This window comes from Lathyrus oleraceus, chromosome 5 (genome assembly GCF_024323335.1).
Source record: "Lathyrus oleraceus cultivar Zhongwan6 chromosome 5, CAAS_Psat_ZW6_1.0, whole genome shotgun sequence".
NCBI lineage: Eukaryota > Viridiplantae > Streptophyta > Magnoliopsida > Fabales > Fabaceae > Lathyrus > Lathyrus oleraceus.
This window is the reverse complement of record NC_066583.1, coordinates 522,511,899-522,527,020: the sequence shown is the minus strand read 5'-3', so window position 1 is coordinate 522,527,020 and position 15,122 is coordinate 522,511,899.

Genomic DNA, 15,122 nt, shown 5'->3' with positions numbered 1-15,122 from the left:
TACATCATCATCATCATCACCAGACAAACTCTGAGCAGATAACCACAAGATCTGAATCGGCCCGGGGAATCCTGAAATAAACAGATCCCCACTGATAAATAACACGGACAGCACTCCGGCGTCTCAGAAATAAATGGCCATAAATCCGACTTATAAATAGGACTCTGATCAACGGAACCAATAGTCACCATCAAAGTCACCATCTGAACATGCATCTGTAAGAATCACCCTCCCCTCACAGGTAAATTCTAATCAGGTCATCCTAAGGCGGATAATAGTCTCGACAATCGGGCAAAGATACTCAATGGGTTTGCCCTTTCGGGTGTGCCATTGTAGCTCTCCTGAGATCGTCTAAACCAAAGATCCGGGAAATGATCGGTCACCAGAGTCAATAGTTCAGATGAAGTCACTCAACCAAAGTGGATACTCCACAAAGGAAAAGCTCCCTCAAAAGAACCTCGTCCGGCTTGTGGTACATCATACTGCCAAACACATGTCGACCTAACATGAAAGAGGCAACATGAAACCACACTAATCCTAGGTGTATACTCGGGCCTGGGTTTTAGCCCCACTCAGAACACCCACCCCAAAACAGAGAAACCACCTGCACAGAGGACGGCAACATGATAGTATGATGCATGCAAATATTTATGCAAATATACACACAGTCAGAATAATAAATGCAATAAATAAAGCGGCACAAGCAACCTAAACTATCCTAGAGCGCTAGGAGAGACTCGCTTAGGGAAGATGGACCAGCAATAGGTCAACTTCTATAGTCCCCAGCAGAGTCGCCAGCTGTCGCATACGCGAAAAACAACCGGCGGGCTAAAACAAAAACAACACAGAGCCGCCACCGTGCGTTATTTATCCCAAAAGAGGGAAAGGAAACGCTCGAAGTAAACCTGGGAAAAGCATGGTCTCGCGACCAAAGAGAAAGGGATCGGGAGTCGGTTACGCAAGGGGAAGGTATTAGCACCCCTCACGTCCGTCGTACTCGACGGGATCCACGCTCAAAAGATAGAAAAAGGTTGCTAAAACAAACATCACACACACAAGAAACACAGGTGGGAAAAGGGGAGAGGGCTCGCTAGGACATCGCGTCCTATGCCTACGTATCTCGTCTGGAACGAGAATCAGAGCTACCGTAGTTCGGCTCGCACACGCCGAAACAAACACACGCACAAAAAGGCAAACATGGAACCCGAACGCCAATAGCTGGACTTACATCAGCTTCCGAACCAGACAAACCCACACTGGAAACCAGATGCCACTTGATGGACTTATACCGGACTCCAAGCACACAACAAGAGGATACGGAATGCCAACGGCTGGGCTTACATCCGTCTCCTACACACACAAGAAGAAACAATCAACAAGTTACTAAGGAGTCGGGAACTCGAGCCTAGCAACTGTCAAGCAAACACACACAAAAAGAAAAAAAAAGTTTTTCTCGGAGAGATCTCGCGCGACCTCCTGCCTACGTACCTCATCTGGTATGAGGATCAGGGCAACGTAGTTCCCCTCAACAGGGGAGAAAGACTAGCCTAACTAGATAACAGAGGGAGACACAACTAGGGAGACTAACTCGAGCCTAGATGTTATCATGCATAATCATCCCTAAGTTAAGGTTTGCTATCTACTTGCACAACAGCAAGCTAATCCTAACCAGGAAAAAGCAAAGCACGCAAGCATAAACAAAACAAATCCAACATTCACAGTTAGCACACACTATATACAAACAGATGTGGCTCAATCAAGGGTTAGACTGCCAAAGCAAGTCAACTGTATCAGGGTGGTGTTAGCTCTTACCCCTGACATTGAGAGTCAGGGTGAAGCTGATGAAAGGTGAGTGAGGGGTGTGCCTCACAGCTCTTATCCCTGGCCAGGGAGAGCTTCAGACAAGGAAGTGTGGGTTCAGAAAGTGGGAACCCTTCTACACTTAAGACACTGACTCAACTGATCTTGGGTTAATGTCCACAAGGCATCAACATGTGATGTGAGCCAAGGGACGACTCAACAGAATAGCAGGAGGTGGACTACACACCTCTTGTGTCTGCCAATTTCCTTAACAAAGGTCTTTTCCTGCTTGGGGACAAAGATAAACAAGCACAAACATTGCCTCTTAAGAAGGACTTCAGACAGGTGCCTGGCCAAGTAACAGGCCAGGTCTTCCAGACTACATGGAGAAAAGAAATTCTACCTCGATTGGTTAACACAACCAAGCAACAGCACAAGCAAGTTCTCAAGGAACTATTAGCAACTAATGTACCTGAAATCAATCAAATATAATCAGTATACCAATCACAAAGTCAAAACAAACAGATAAGAACCAACAGTCAACACAATCAATCACATGTGCAAAGCACAAGCCCAAAGCAAGTGAGCTAAGCATCCTACAAAATAGAACAAGTTAGTTCATAACAATCAACCAAACTCAATCAACTTGCATTAATCTCCTTAAAGCATTTGCTTCCTAACCTGAAAAGCAAACTCAAACATGAGAAACAAGACCACTAGGACAAGCCTAGGGTCAAAAGGAGGTGAAAAATTCAAAACAGCAAGTGAAAATTGATCAAAATCAAGATTTATCAAACAAGAGTAGAATCCAATTGGTCTCACATCAAAACTATGCACCAAATCCATTTCATACACAAAACATGTCAAACTATGCACTTTGGAATCACATTGGAGCAAACAGAATGATCACAATCAAACCAATACCAAAATAGCTCAATAAATTCCAAGAAAATTCAAGCATAAACAGAACATATTCAATGAGCAACATATCAAATTTCAGGCTATTTGGACAAGAGGAAGTATGGAAATTAAATTCACTAAGTCAAGTCATGCTTATACAAGTCCAAACAAGGCACAATTTCATGTATCAACTTCAAGCAAGCATAAAACAGTGTAGGAACATGATAAATGCACCAAACCAAAACCATGAAACACTTCAATGTGTATAAAATCACTCCACAAAATTTCAAGTCCATCCAATACATATCCAGAATTTCACAAATCAATTAAAAACATGTCTCACAAAAAGTTCACAAATGGCTAAACAGCAAATAAAATACCAATCAAATAGGAAATGGATTCAAAATTCCATAAAAATTCACATGCATTCTCAACATTCACAGGTATCCCCATGCAAAAATCCAGCTCAATTCAAGTTCAATAAGCATATCAAATAAAATCAAGAAGATGCACAAGATATGGTGTGATACAAAATGTCACACCTCCAAAGATCATATCATATCTCTCAATCCAGGAACTGAAAAATTACAAACCACATGTCAAAATGACCAGGAATGAGTCTAATTTAAGCACAAAAAATTTCATGAGTTTCTAATGAAGCATCATCATTTTATGAGCAAAAGAGTGAGCAAGGTGCAAGCAAACATATGTTCATACAAACCCTAGGCCATGCCAAAATTTGCACGTGCACAATTTCCACAAAAATCACCAAAAAATACTAGATAGGGCAAGGATCACGGTGCAAAGAATTTCATATCAATTGGATTTATGGTTTGGGAGATATGAATTTTTGAAGGTAAGGAAAAAATAAAAAAAAGATGAAATAAGCATGTTGGAACATATGAAGCATGTGAAAATAAATGCCAAGGCAAAAATGTGAAATGGCGCCAGCAGGACTCGAAGCGTGGTCCAGTTCAAAAAGTGGCGCCCAAACACTTCTAAACATGAACAGTGAGCGAAAATTGGATCTAGCATGGCTTTTTTTTGAAATTTTTCAAGTGTTCTTCATGTTCTTCATGTGTTCATAGGCTCAAGAACAAATGTTCACCAAATTGGACAAACTTTATATCAACGGAAAGGTCTTTCAACGTACATCATGAATCCATAATTATTTAAGCCTAATTCTTGCTAAATAAAAAAATCGAATCAAAACATATTTGTGCACAAAACTTCAAATCATCATAACTTCCTCGTTTCTCAACCAAATTTAGTGGTTCAAAGTGCAGAATTCTCTACTAAACAAGATCTATCCAAAGCATCAATCAATTTCAAGAATCATTGAAGTCGAAAACTCACCTTAATTTGAGGACAGTTGCTAAATCGTGCGTTTTAGGCCTTGAAATGTGAAAACAGAACTTCTATGATGCTTGTAGAAGTGAATGGAACAAGTCTTGTTGCTCAATTACGCACGATCTTGATGAAATCTTGAATTGCCATTGTTGCACCTCACTTTAACAGTCCAAAATTTGGCTTGGAAATGATGAATTCTTGCTTCAATTAGCTTAAATAATGCATGTGGATGATGAAACAATGAAGATCTAAGCAAGGTTTTTGAAGAAATTGCAAAAAAAGTGAAGATGAAAAGTTGAGAGAATTGTGCAATTTTGGATCTAGATCTGAAATTCTGTTATGGTTAATCAAAAAACAGTTAGGATTATGTTTATATATGCTATGTTAATGATGTTAGTAATCACAATTAGTGAAAAATTGAATGGATTAGTGAAAATGCATTTTCATGCTAAATTGACAATTACCAATTCACCCTCACTTATGCCAAACCAATGTAACAGTGAAAATTCTTTGTTGCAGCAAGTTTCAAATGGCATATGTGAGCTAGTGCAAAAGGAATGGAGTGAAAATAATGAATATTTCTCAAAATGCACTTTTTCCCTCCACTTTTTAAATTAAGTCCACTTAAAAAATGCACTTTTTATGTGATGAGTTTTCATGAAATGTGATGATGGATCATGATAGTACATGTCAAATGGAGTTTGCTCAAAGAAACCTCACTCAATTTGGCCTTGTGAATCAAAAGTTATGCCACTTTGAAATTCAACTTTTTTGGACAATGATCAATCCATAACTTGCCAACCACAAATGAGAAATTCATGTTCTTGGATTTTTTGGAAAGGTGAGAGCAAGATCTACAACTTTCAAGTTGGACAAAATTTCACTTGAAGCATTTTTGGACATGTAATTTTGAGAAGAAAAAATTTCCATTTTTGGCAGTTTTCAATTACAAGTCATTTTCTATTTTTGGAAAGTTTCCATCTGACTTTATTTTCTTCATTCTTGATGTTTGAAATGTCAAATGAAACTTGTTTAGACATGAATGAAGTGTATCTAACCCTCTCCCACCTCCAAATCCATCAATTCAGGCACAGTTGACCACAATTGACTTTTCTGACTGATAGATGAATTGGCTGTGCACTGATCAAGTTGAGCCTCAAACTCCTGATGAAATGGCTCAATGATGAAACCCTAGCTTCCATAAGCTCAATATAATCATAAAACAATTCCCATATCCATTGAAAACCTCATCTCCTTGCCAAGCCCTGATTGGCCCAATGCAGATGATTAGAGTTGACTAGAGGCCAAAATCCTAATCTCAATGTATCTAATCAAGCATGATGAACCCCTTGGTAATGACAAGACCATGATGATGATTATGTATCATTTCAACCAAGATGAAGCTCAACCCCCCTTGAGGAATCAAGAAACCCTAATTTGAATCACACACCCTCAGATGATTAGTGATCACTCCATAAACCCTCAGGCTTGAATCTCAACCTCTTTATCTTCTGACCAAGACCTAGGAGGATGACTTGTTCAATGTAGCCACATGATATGCAAATATGCAATGCCTAATGACCTACAAATGATATGCAAAGTGTTAAGCTAGTCCCAAGAGAGGAGGGCAAATTTTGAGGTGTTACAGCTCCCTATTATGACTTCGGTCCCCTGTGGAGTCAGATTTTCCTGAGTCGAAATATACCTTTGAAGGTCTTCCTCAGATGTTTGAAGTTTTGATATCTCTCACCCTTATACCGGTCTTTGATATTCATTTCTTCTTGAGCTTGTTACCTACAAACCGGTAACACCTCATTCCTGTTATTTCCTCAGGATTGTCTTTTTAGACATCCCCAGTGGAGTCCCTTAGTGGATTGTTCCCCTCTGTGTCCGGATTTTTATCCGAAGTATCCTTTGTGGATAATTCTGCTGTATTAGTATATTCCCCAATACATGCGCCTTCGAGTCAGTTTCGAGCCTTCCAATGGATTTATTCCCTTTGGAAACTCTTTTCCCCAGTTTTGAATCGTGACCTGCTCAGGCATTTTTCAATCCTTTGTTCCCCAGTAGGGTCTTTCCCCCCATAGAATGAACTATTCATGGGAGTTGTTCTTTTTATCCATTTGTTCTTTTCTTCTTTGTGGACATATATCCCCACAGAGTTTTGTTTTGCATTCATACATTTGAATCATGAGGTCTCTTAGGGACCAAAATTTGTCTCTTTGTTATTATTTAAGCCCATTCTACCGCGTCGAGACAAAGATTTTAACCTTCACTTCTCCGGCTAGAATGACCTTAAATAGGGGCATCTGTAAGACCCCAATTTTGTCCCTAAGATCCCTCATGGCTTCATATCATAGCATTGCATAGCCTCAAGGATCATTTAGCATTTTGGCTTCCTTTCCCTTTGGGTGGGATCTTTTGTGAGTGGTTTTGGATCACCAGGCATTGCTTGCATTGTATATTATTGCTTTTCTTGTTTAATCACTAACCAAAAGCACCAAAAATATGTCATCTAACATTTGTTTTTGCAGTCTAAGCAACCACAGGTCAAGGCAATTCAAGAGAATCATTTTTACAAGAGCTGATGGTATTTTCTTGAGATAAGGACCATATGATTGTAATTGTGAGCTTACATGAGAAATGGTTCCATTTTGAAGCAAATTTACCAAATGGCAAAGGCCCAAGTTCATCAGACATTTTCAGGTCATCTGAGGCTCAATACAATCAACTGTACAGTCAATTGAAGGCTTTGAGGTTAGGGAATTGATCTTAACATCCTCATTCATGTTCAAACAAAGCTTATTTCATCATGTCATACATCTATCTTGAAGAATTTGAAGCCAGTGCAAAGGTTTCCCAAAATGGAAAGTGACCTATAATTTCAAGTTTCCAAAAAGGGCAAGTTTTTGGTTCACATTCAACTAAACTTTCCAACATCAAAGAAGCTTCAAATGAATTTTTGTTGAACATGAAAGTTAAAGATCTCTCTCTCCTATTTCCAAAAAGTCCAAGATCATGAGCATCTGATGAATGGTTGAAGAATTATGATCAAATGATTGCCAAGGGTGCATAGAAGTTCAACATGCCATAACTTTTGATCCAAAACTCCAATTTGAGTCACTCTTTTTGAAAAATGATCCTTGTGACCAATATTTTCCAAATCCATCATTGTATTGCATGAAATAATATCACATGATCATTTGGCCATGCATGAGTATTTTGGAGGGAAAATGCCTAATTCAAATTTGGTGCATCATACATGTTTAATTCCAATCCAATTATGTGCATGAGTTGATTTTAAGTGAAAATACACCTCCACATAGTACTGTTCACGTCCATTGTTGCCATGCATAGGGTGCACTTACCATTTGTGCATTACACCTCATATCTTCCTAATTACAATTAGCCAATGCCTAATTACTATTTCAGCATGATTAGTGGAAGGTATATAAGCTTAATTGTAACAGAATTTTCGTAACAATCACATTCTAGATCTAGAAATTTCACTTCCCTCCAAATTTTCTCTCAATTGAAACTTCAAATTTTTGCACACAACTCATTGATTTTACTGCATAATTGTGTTTATTGAGTGTGATTGATGAAGAATTGAGCATTGGATTGAAGATTTTGGCCAAGATTCGTGCACATCAAGCTCATGAAGATGAACATGGAAGTTGCAAATTAATCAAGATCCAAGCCTTTTCAAGTCATATTTCGCGCATAAAGCTTCACTACAAGGTTGATAGAGGAGATCTGGAGGATTGGAGCTCTTGAATCCACTGTTTTCATCCACTACTCTCAAAAAAGGTTGGAATTCGAAACTCCTAATTCTTCATTCTATTGCCATGAACATGTAGAGCTTTTATCACTGATGATCCTGATATGAATAGAATTTGAAATGGTTGAATATTGAATGAGATATGCTGAGTTGAAAGTTTGATTGCAATTATGTTTTTATTCGATTCACACGATTCATTGAGATTTAGACTAAATGGATGTTAGATCCGTGTTCCTGGCATTGAGACGGTTCCAATGATATATGCCATGCATAATTCTGGAATTTTTTTGTTGAGTGTCGCCGGAAAGCTGCCGGAGAAGATGACCGAAAACACTGTTCCGGTCACCTGGTTCAGTTCTAGGGCTTCACTGTTGGAGCGCTTGCATACTCACTGACCTGCGTTCGAATCCGTCATTTGGCATTTGTTTGTTTTAATTTTCTTTAAACGCGCTTGCATACGACCTCACCTCTGTTCGATTCCAGCGTGCGCTTGATTTGGATTTCCTCAATTGTTTTATTTGAGCGCTTATATGACCACTGAAACCAGGGTTCGATTCTCAGCAAATGCACTTTTATTCCAATTAACTTTCATACTGTAGCGCCTCCTTGGACATACATGACCTGGACTCGAATCCCTGCTGATGCATTTCTTTTTTTCATTTCATTTCATATTATTTCCATGATTCACATGTATTTCCTTTTATTTCATGTTAATTCAAAAAATCACTAAAAATAGTAAATGAATCCAAATAAATCCAAACTTTTTTCTACATGTTCATTTGAGTGTCTTTTATTTTGTGATGTGAATTTCTGGATTTTTGCCTTGCTGGAATTTGGAATATGCTTGCTTATTTGAACATGATGCAAATGTGACATGTTGCACCAATTGACTTGTGAAATGCTCATTGATTGTCCAATTACCTTGAAATTTGATATGCTGATTCCTAACATGTTACATAATTTTTGAGCTTTTGTTTGGCATTTTTAGCATATTCCATCTCTATTTTGGACACATGGATGTATGGTGTGACAATGTGTGTCACACATTTTGATGTTGCTCTTGTTCATTTTCATATACATGTCAATTGAGCTTTTCTGATTCCAATTTTTTGCATGATGCTTGTGTTTAACATGTTATGCATACATAAAAAATTTCATGATCATTGGACTCATTTTTGTTTTAATGTGGATTTTTTATGTTTGATGTCCAATTGTGATGCATTGTGATTGCCTTTGCCTTATCTTGTACATTTGATGGCTTTTCTTATTGATTTGGATTTGATCCTTTTTAGGACATGTTCTTACTTGATTAAATGTGCTTCATGTTGAACATCAACTTCTGTTTTGACTTTTTGCTTCGCCTTTGACCCTAGTCTTTGCACTAGTGGTTTGTACTCACCTTTTGAGCTTTGTATTTCAGGTTCAAGCAATTAGCTACTTGAGATGCAAGTTACTTTGGTTAACTAACTTTAATTGTGTTGTAGGTCCTTTGGTGGTGAACTCACTTGAGTGATTGCCTTTTAGGACTTGCTTTGTGTACATATGGGAATCTCTTACTGTTGTTGTCTGTTGGTTGTTTGTCTGAATATCCTACTGATTGTTTGGCTTTTCATACAGGTACATTAGTCGCTTTTGCTCATTACTTGAGCTTTGCTTTGCTTGTGGTTAGTTTACCACTTAGGTAATCTCTCTAACTCCATGTAGTCTGGAAGCCCTGTCATTTCTTTTGGCAGGCATTTGGCTGAAGTCCTCCTTAAGAGGCAATGTCTGTGATTGTTTACTTTTGTGCTAAAGACCTCCTTGTCGAGGCATGTGACTTAAGTCCTCCTAAGTGAAGTGGCAATTGGCAGATAGAAGGGATTTGCAATCAATCCTCTGCTATTCAGTTGAGTCTTTCATTATGCTCGCACTACGTGCTGAAGCTTTTGAATAAACACCCAAGGTCTTGTATAGAGTCAGTCATGTGGAATAGGGTCCCTCATTCTGGATCCCCACACCTTCTTTGATTCAAGCTCACCCAGGCCAGGGTTAAGAGCCATGAGGTCTTATCCTCATTTCCTATTCATCAGTTTCACCCTAACTCTCAATGTTAGTGGTTAAGAGCTCAAGAACACCCATACAGTTTTGGCTTGTTTGTCGAGGTTGATATGACCCCTTGACTAAAGCCCAACCAACTTGTCTGATCATCTTGTTTGTGTATAGAGTGTGATACTTGATTGTCTGTTTGCTTATTTGTGAATCATTCATATGTTTGCTTTCATGCATGTTTGTTTGTTTGAGGAGTCAGATGTAAGACCATTGATTGGCTATCTGTTTCCTGTTTCTTTTGTGGAGTCAGATGTAAGACCATTGATTGGCTATCTGTTTCCTGTTTCTTTTGTGGAGTTAGATGTAAGACCATTGATTGGCTATCTGTTTCCAACTTGTTTGTGGAGTTGGATGTAAGACCATTGATTGACACTCCGTTTCCAGTTTTTGTTGTTCTCTTATGAGACCTTGCTTATTGCTTTGTGGTGCCTATTTCCAAAGGAACTTCCTTGGATCATTTCTATGATCTTGAGAAAGCAACTCCTGGTTGTGGCTTTGTTCCCTTGACCCTTTTGTGCTTAACCTTGATCCATGTTTTCCATCTTTAACCCAAACCAGAAAACTTTTGTGCAAACATTTTCACTTGTTTTCAAAACTAGAAACCTGGGCCTTAAGCCTTTGATTTTCTAACTCTCATTTCCTAATACTTCTTCTGAATTGAACTTTAATTCATACTTTGACTTCATTTTGTGGAATACTTCTAATTGGTTAATTCAACCCACTCAATTGCTTTTGTGACCCTTGTCCACTTATTAATCAAGTTTTCATACATTAGCCATAGATCTGAATTATCTTAGTGGTTGATGTGAATCTCACCGCATCCTTAGTGATCGAATTGTAAGTCTTCCATACTGATAACAGGGTTAACCCCTCTAGTATGTCGAAGCTATTCTCACATGGTGGATTGTTGGCTCAGGTTGAGTTTTCTCCCGTGGATAATGAAAGACCTTAAGGCTTTTGTTTAAAATCAACCCACTCATCTGTTTCGAAATTTTTTACCCGAACTACGGGGTTTTGATCCTTATCTTTCATGAAAAGGTACGTAGGCAATGGGTTCATCCATCCAAACACAAAAATAACTAATTTGCACATTATTTTCTCATCTTTTCAATCATGTTTGCACAATAAATATTTCATAAACAATACCTTTTGCAACAAGTTGTGAAGAGGGTTCAATAGGAGTACCTAGGATGTTGTGGGTGCCTAACACCTTCCCATAGCATAATTACCCCCTTACCCAGATCTCTGTTTCCTTTTATTAGTTTTCTTTGCAAAACTTCTTAGGCTTTTGTTCGCTTTCTAGCCATTCCTTTGGATAAATAGAAGTACGGTGGCGACTCTACCTTGTATGATTTACCTTGGATCTAATTAATACTTCCAATGGTGACGATTACACCGCTACAGTTGGCAGATGTTGTTATCTGAGTATGATATTGAGTATCGAGCTCAGAAGGCTATTAAAGGTAGTATCTTGGCTGACCACTTGGCACATCAACCAATAGAGGATTATCAGTCAGTTCAGTATGACTTCCTAGATGAGGAAATTCTGTATTTGAAAATGAAGGATTGCGATGAGCCTACGCTCGACGAAGGGCCAGAGCCTGGTTCCCGATGGAGCATGGTGTTTGATGGCGCAGTGAATCAATATGGAAATGGTATTGGGGCAGTGATTATTACCCCTCAGGGCACACATTTTCCGTTTACAGCAAGGCTAACTTTCAAATGCACGAATAATATGGCTGAGTATGAGGCCTGTATTATGGGATTGGAAGAATGTGTTGATTTGAGGATCAAGCATCTCGATGTTTATGGTGATTCGGCCCTCGTTGTTAATCAGATTAAGGGTGAATGGGAGACGAATCAGCCTGGCCTCATCCCATATAGAGATTATGCGAGGAGGATTTCAACATTCTTTACTGAGGTTGACTTCCATCATATTCCTCGAGATGAGAATCGGATGGCAGATGCTCTTGCTACACTTGCTTCGATGATTGTGGTAAGGATGTGGAATGAAGTTCCCAATATCACTGTGATGCGCTTGGACAGACCAGCTCATGTATTTGCAGTAGAGGAGGTGCAAGATGATAAGCCGTGGTATTATGACATCAAGTGTTTTCTTCAGAGCCATATTTACCCACCTGGGGCATCTGTGAAAGATAGGAAGACTTTGAGGAGATTGTCAGCCAGTTTCTACCTCAATGGCGATGTGCTTTATAAGAGAAATTTTGATAAGGTGCAGCTCAGATGTGTGGATAGACACGAAGCAGACCTGTTAATGACAGAGGTCCAATAGGGTTCATTTGGTACTCATTCCAATGGACATGCCATGGCTAGAAAGATGTTGAGGGCAAGCTACTATTGGATGACAATGGAGTCTGATTGCTGCAAATATGTGAAGAAATGCCATAAGTGTCAGATTTATGCAGATAAGATTCATATTCCCCCGACACTTCTGAATGTGATTTCATCACCATGGCCTTTCTCCATGCGGGGAATTGACATGATTGGCATGATAGAGCCAAAAGCATCCAACGGTCACAGATGTATCCTCGTAGCAATTGATTACTTCACTAAGTGGGTGGAAGCGGCATCATATGCAAATGTGACCAGACAGGTGGTTGTGAAGTTTATCAAAAGTCAACTCATATGCCGTTATGGTGTGCCAGATAAGATCATTACTGATAATGGATCTAACTTGAACAACAAGATGATGAAAGAGCTGTGTAGCGAGTTCAAGATTGCACATCATAATTCTTCTCCCTACAGACCCAAGATGAATGGGGCTGTTGAAGCTGCTAATAAGAATATCAAGAAGATTATCCAGAAGATGGTTGTCACGTACAAAGATTGGCATGAGATGTTGCCATTTGCTTTGCATGGATATCGTACGTCTGTCCGCACTTCAACAGGGGCAACCCCTTTCTCTCTTGTTTACGGCATGGAGGTTGTACTCCCAATAGAGGTGGAGATCCTATCAATGAGAGTCGTGATGGAAGCCAAGTTGACTGATGCTGAATGGGTGCAGGGTCGTTACGACCAATTGAATTTAATTGAAGAGAAGAGATTGACGGCCATGTGCCATGGTCAGTTATATCAACAAAGGATGAAGAAAGCCTTTGATAAGAAGGTCAAGCCTCGTGTGTTCCGAGAGGGTGATCTTGTGCTCAAGAAAGTTTTGTCTTTCGCGCCCGATTCCAGGGGCAAGTGGACTCCAAACTATGGAGGTTCATACGTTGTTAAGAGAGCCTTTTCAGGCGGTGCTTTGATACTTACAACTATGGATGGGGAGGATTTCACTCGTCCTGTGAATTCAGATGCAGTCAAGAAATACCTCGCCTAAAATAAAAACAGAATAACTCGCTAAGTTGAAAACCCGAAAGGGCGGCTTTGGCAAAAATGAGCGTCTCGGTGGATTGAAAACCCGAAAGGGCGATCCAGGCAAAAGTTAGAGACATAAAAAATGGGTATGTATCTCGCTAGATTGAGTACCTCACCCTGGGGCAATCTAGGCAAAAATTAGGGATTTGGTAAGTAACTGCATCCTGACAAGACTTTGTTCTACAAACTGTCATTTGTCAAAATTTCCTCTTTCAACCATCGTCAACCGAAGCTTCAAATACATCGGATTCAGAGTTGGTGGAGAAATGGTCATTATGTTCAATGTAGCCCTTTTTCCAATATATATCACCAATTTCAAATTTGTAAAGATCTATGGAGTCTTGCCATTGGCAGACTACCATTCCATCAAATAAATTTGAGCCTTTATCCAATTATTTGCACTCTTATTTGTTTTTTCATTCAACAAATATTTTGCATGTTTTCAATTGAGAAATATCATTATTCTAAACAATTAAATTTTTTATAAACTTGTTTTTAAACAAAGTGAACATTCACAATGATAAAAGGATACTGGGGATGTCTTCAGTGCTCTCCCAAAGATGGTATGATTCTCAATAGGGTAAGACATTTGTTCATATTCCTGGCATACTTGTGTCCTCTTCCTGCAGAGCCTATTTGTAGTTTTTCTCCCGAGCAAAATGTTTGGTAAAGATATTCATCCCTCCTTCCTTCAGCAGAGTAATGATCCTTCCTCCTCAGCAGATGTGATCTCTTCAGTAGGGCGGTATTTGGTGATCTTTGGAAGCTTCTAATTGATGACTGTTCCCCAGAGATCCATCCCCTCCTCTGATAATTTTCCCCGGTAGAATTTCTGCTACGGCGGAGTTCATCTGTGCGATGATCTTGTCCCCAGTTGGAGTGGCAGATATGCATTCCCCTGTAGAGATCTTTGTTTCATGGTATCTCTTGCCCCTCATCAGATGGGATGTTTTCCACTGGGCCTGGCTTTCTCTCTTGAGATGTAGTACCGGATGTTTGTTCATCGTTCGTTGAACCTGGTTGTGTTAGAAATGTCTGTTTGTCAGCATTCATCATACATAAACCATGCATATATGCATAATTTTAACATTCAGATATTCATGTTGCATCTTTTGTTATATATCTTTGTTTGTTATCCCCTGCTGATTGGTAAAGTTTCCCCAAAGAAGATGTTTGTGTCTGATCTCCTCATGTAGAGTCAGCCCCATAAGCAGAAAGTGTTTATCCTTTCTTCCATATTTCCCACCGAGTTATATCCTCGTGGATGATGGTTGTTTCTATTTCCTCCCAACACATATATTGGGATGGAATTCCCCATTGAGTTATATCCTCATAGGGACAAGTCTTGTTTCATCGTGCCTCTCTAGTTTGATCCTAGATCGGCTTCTCGTGTCTTTTTCCTACGATTCCCTATAGTCCAGATGAATGATTGCTCAGTAACCAGTAATTATCCATATTTTCCAAGGCGGAGTTTGTGGTTTTCTACCTTTATATTGGTAGTTGTAAACCCTTTTTTTGTCCCCTTTGCAGAGTTAACCTTATTTTTGTTCATCCTGACCGATGACGGTTTCTCTTCCGTGGTTTTCTACCCAGTATCTGGTAGATGTAATCCCCTCCTTGACGGTTATCTTTATCCAATATTCGGTATTGATAGTCCTTCACCCTTTTTGAGTATATATCCCGGTAACCAGTGATATATCTCCCGGATCATTGCCTTTGTCAATGTATCCCCAGCGAGTCATCTTTCATTCGTCTTTGTCGGAAATGATCGTTTCTCCCTTTGTTTTGGCCATCTTTATATACCTAGTAGTTGGTATCCCGATGC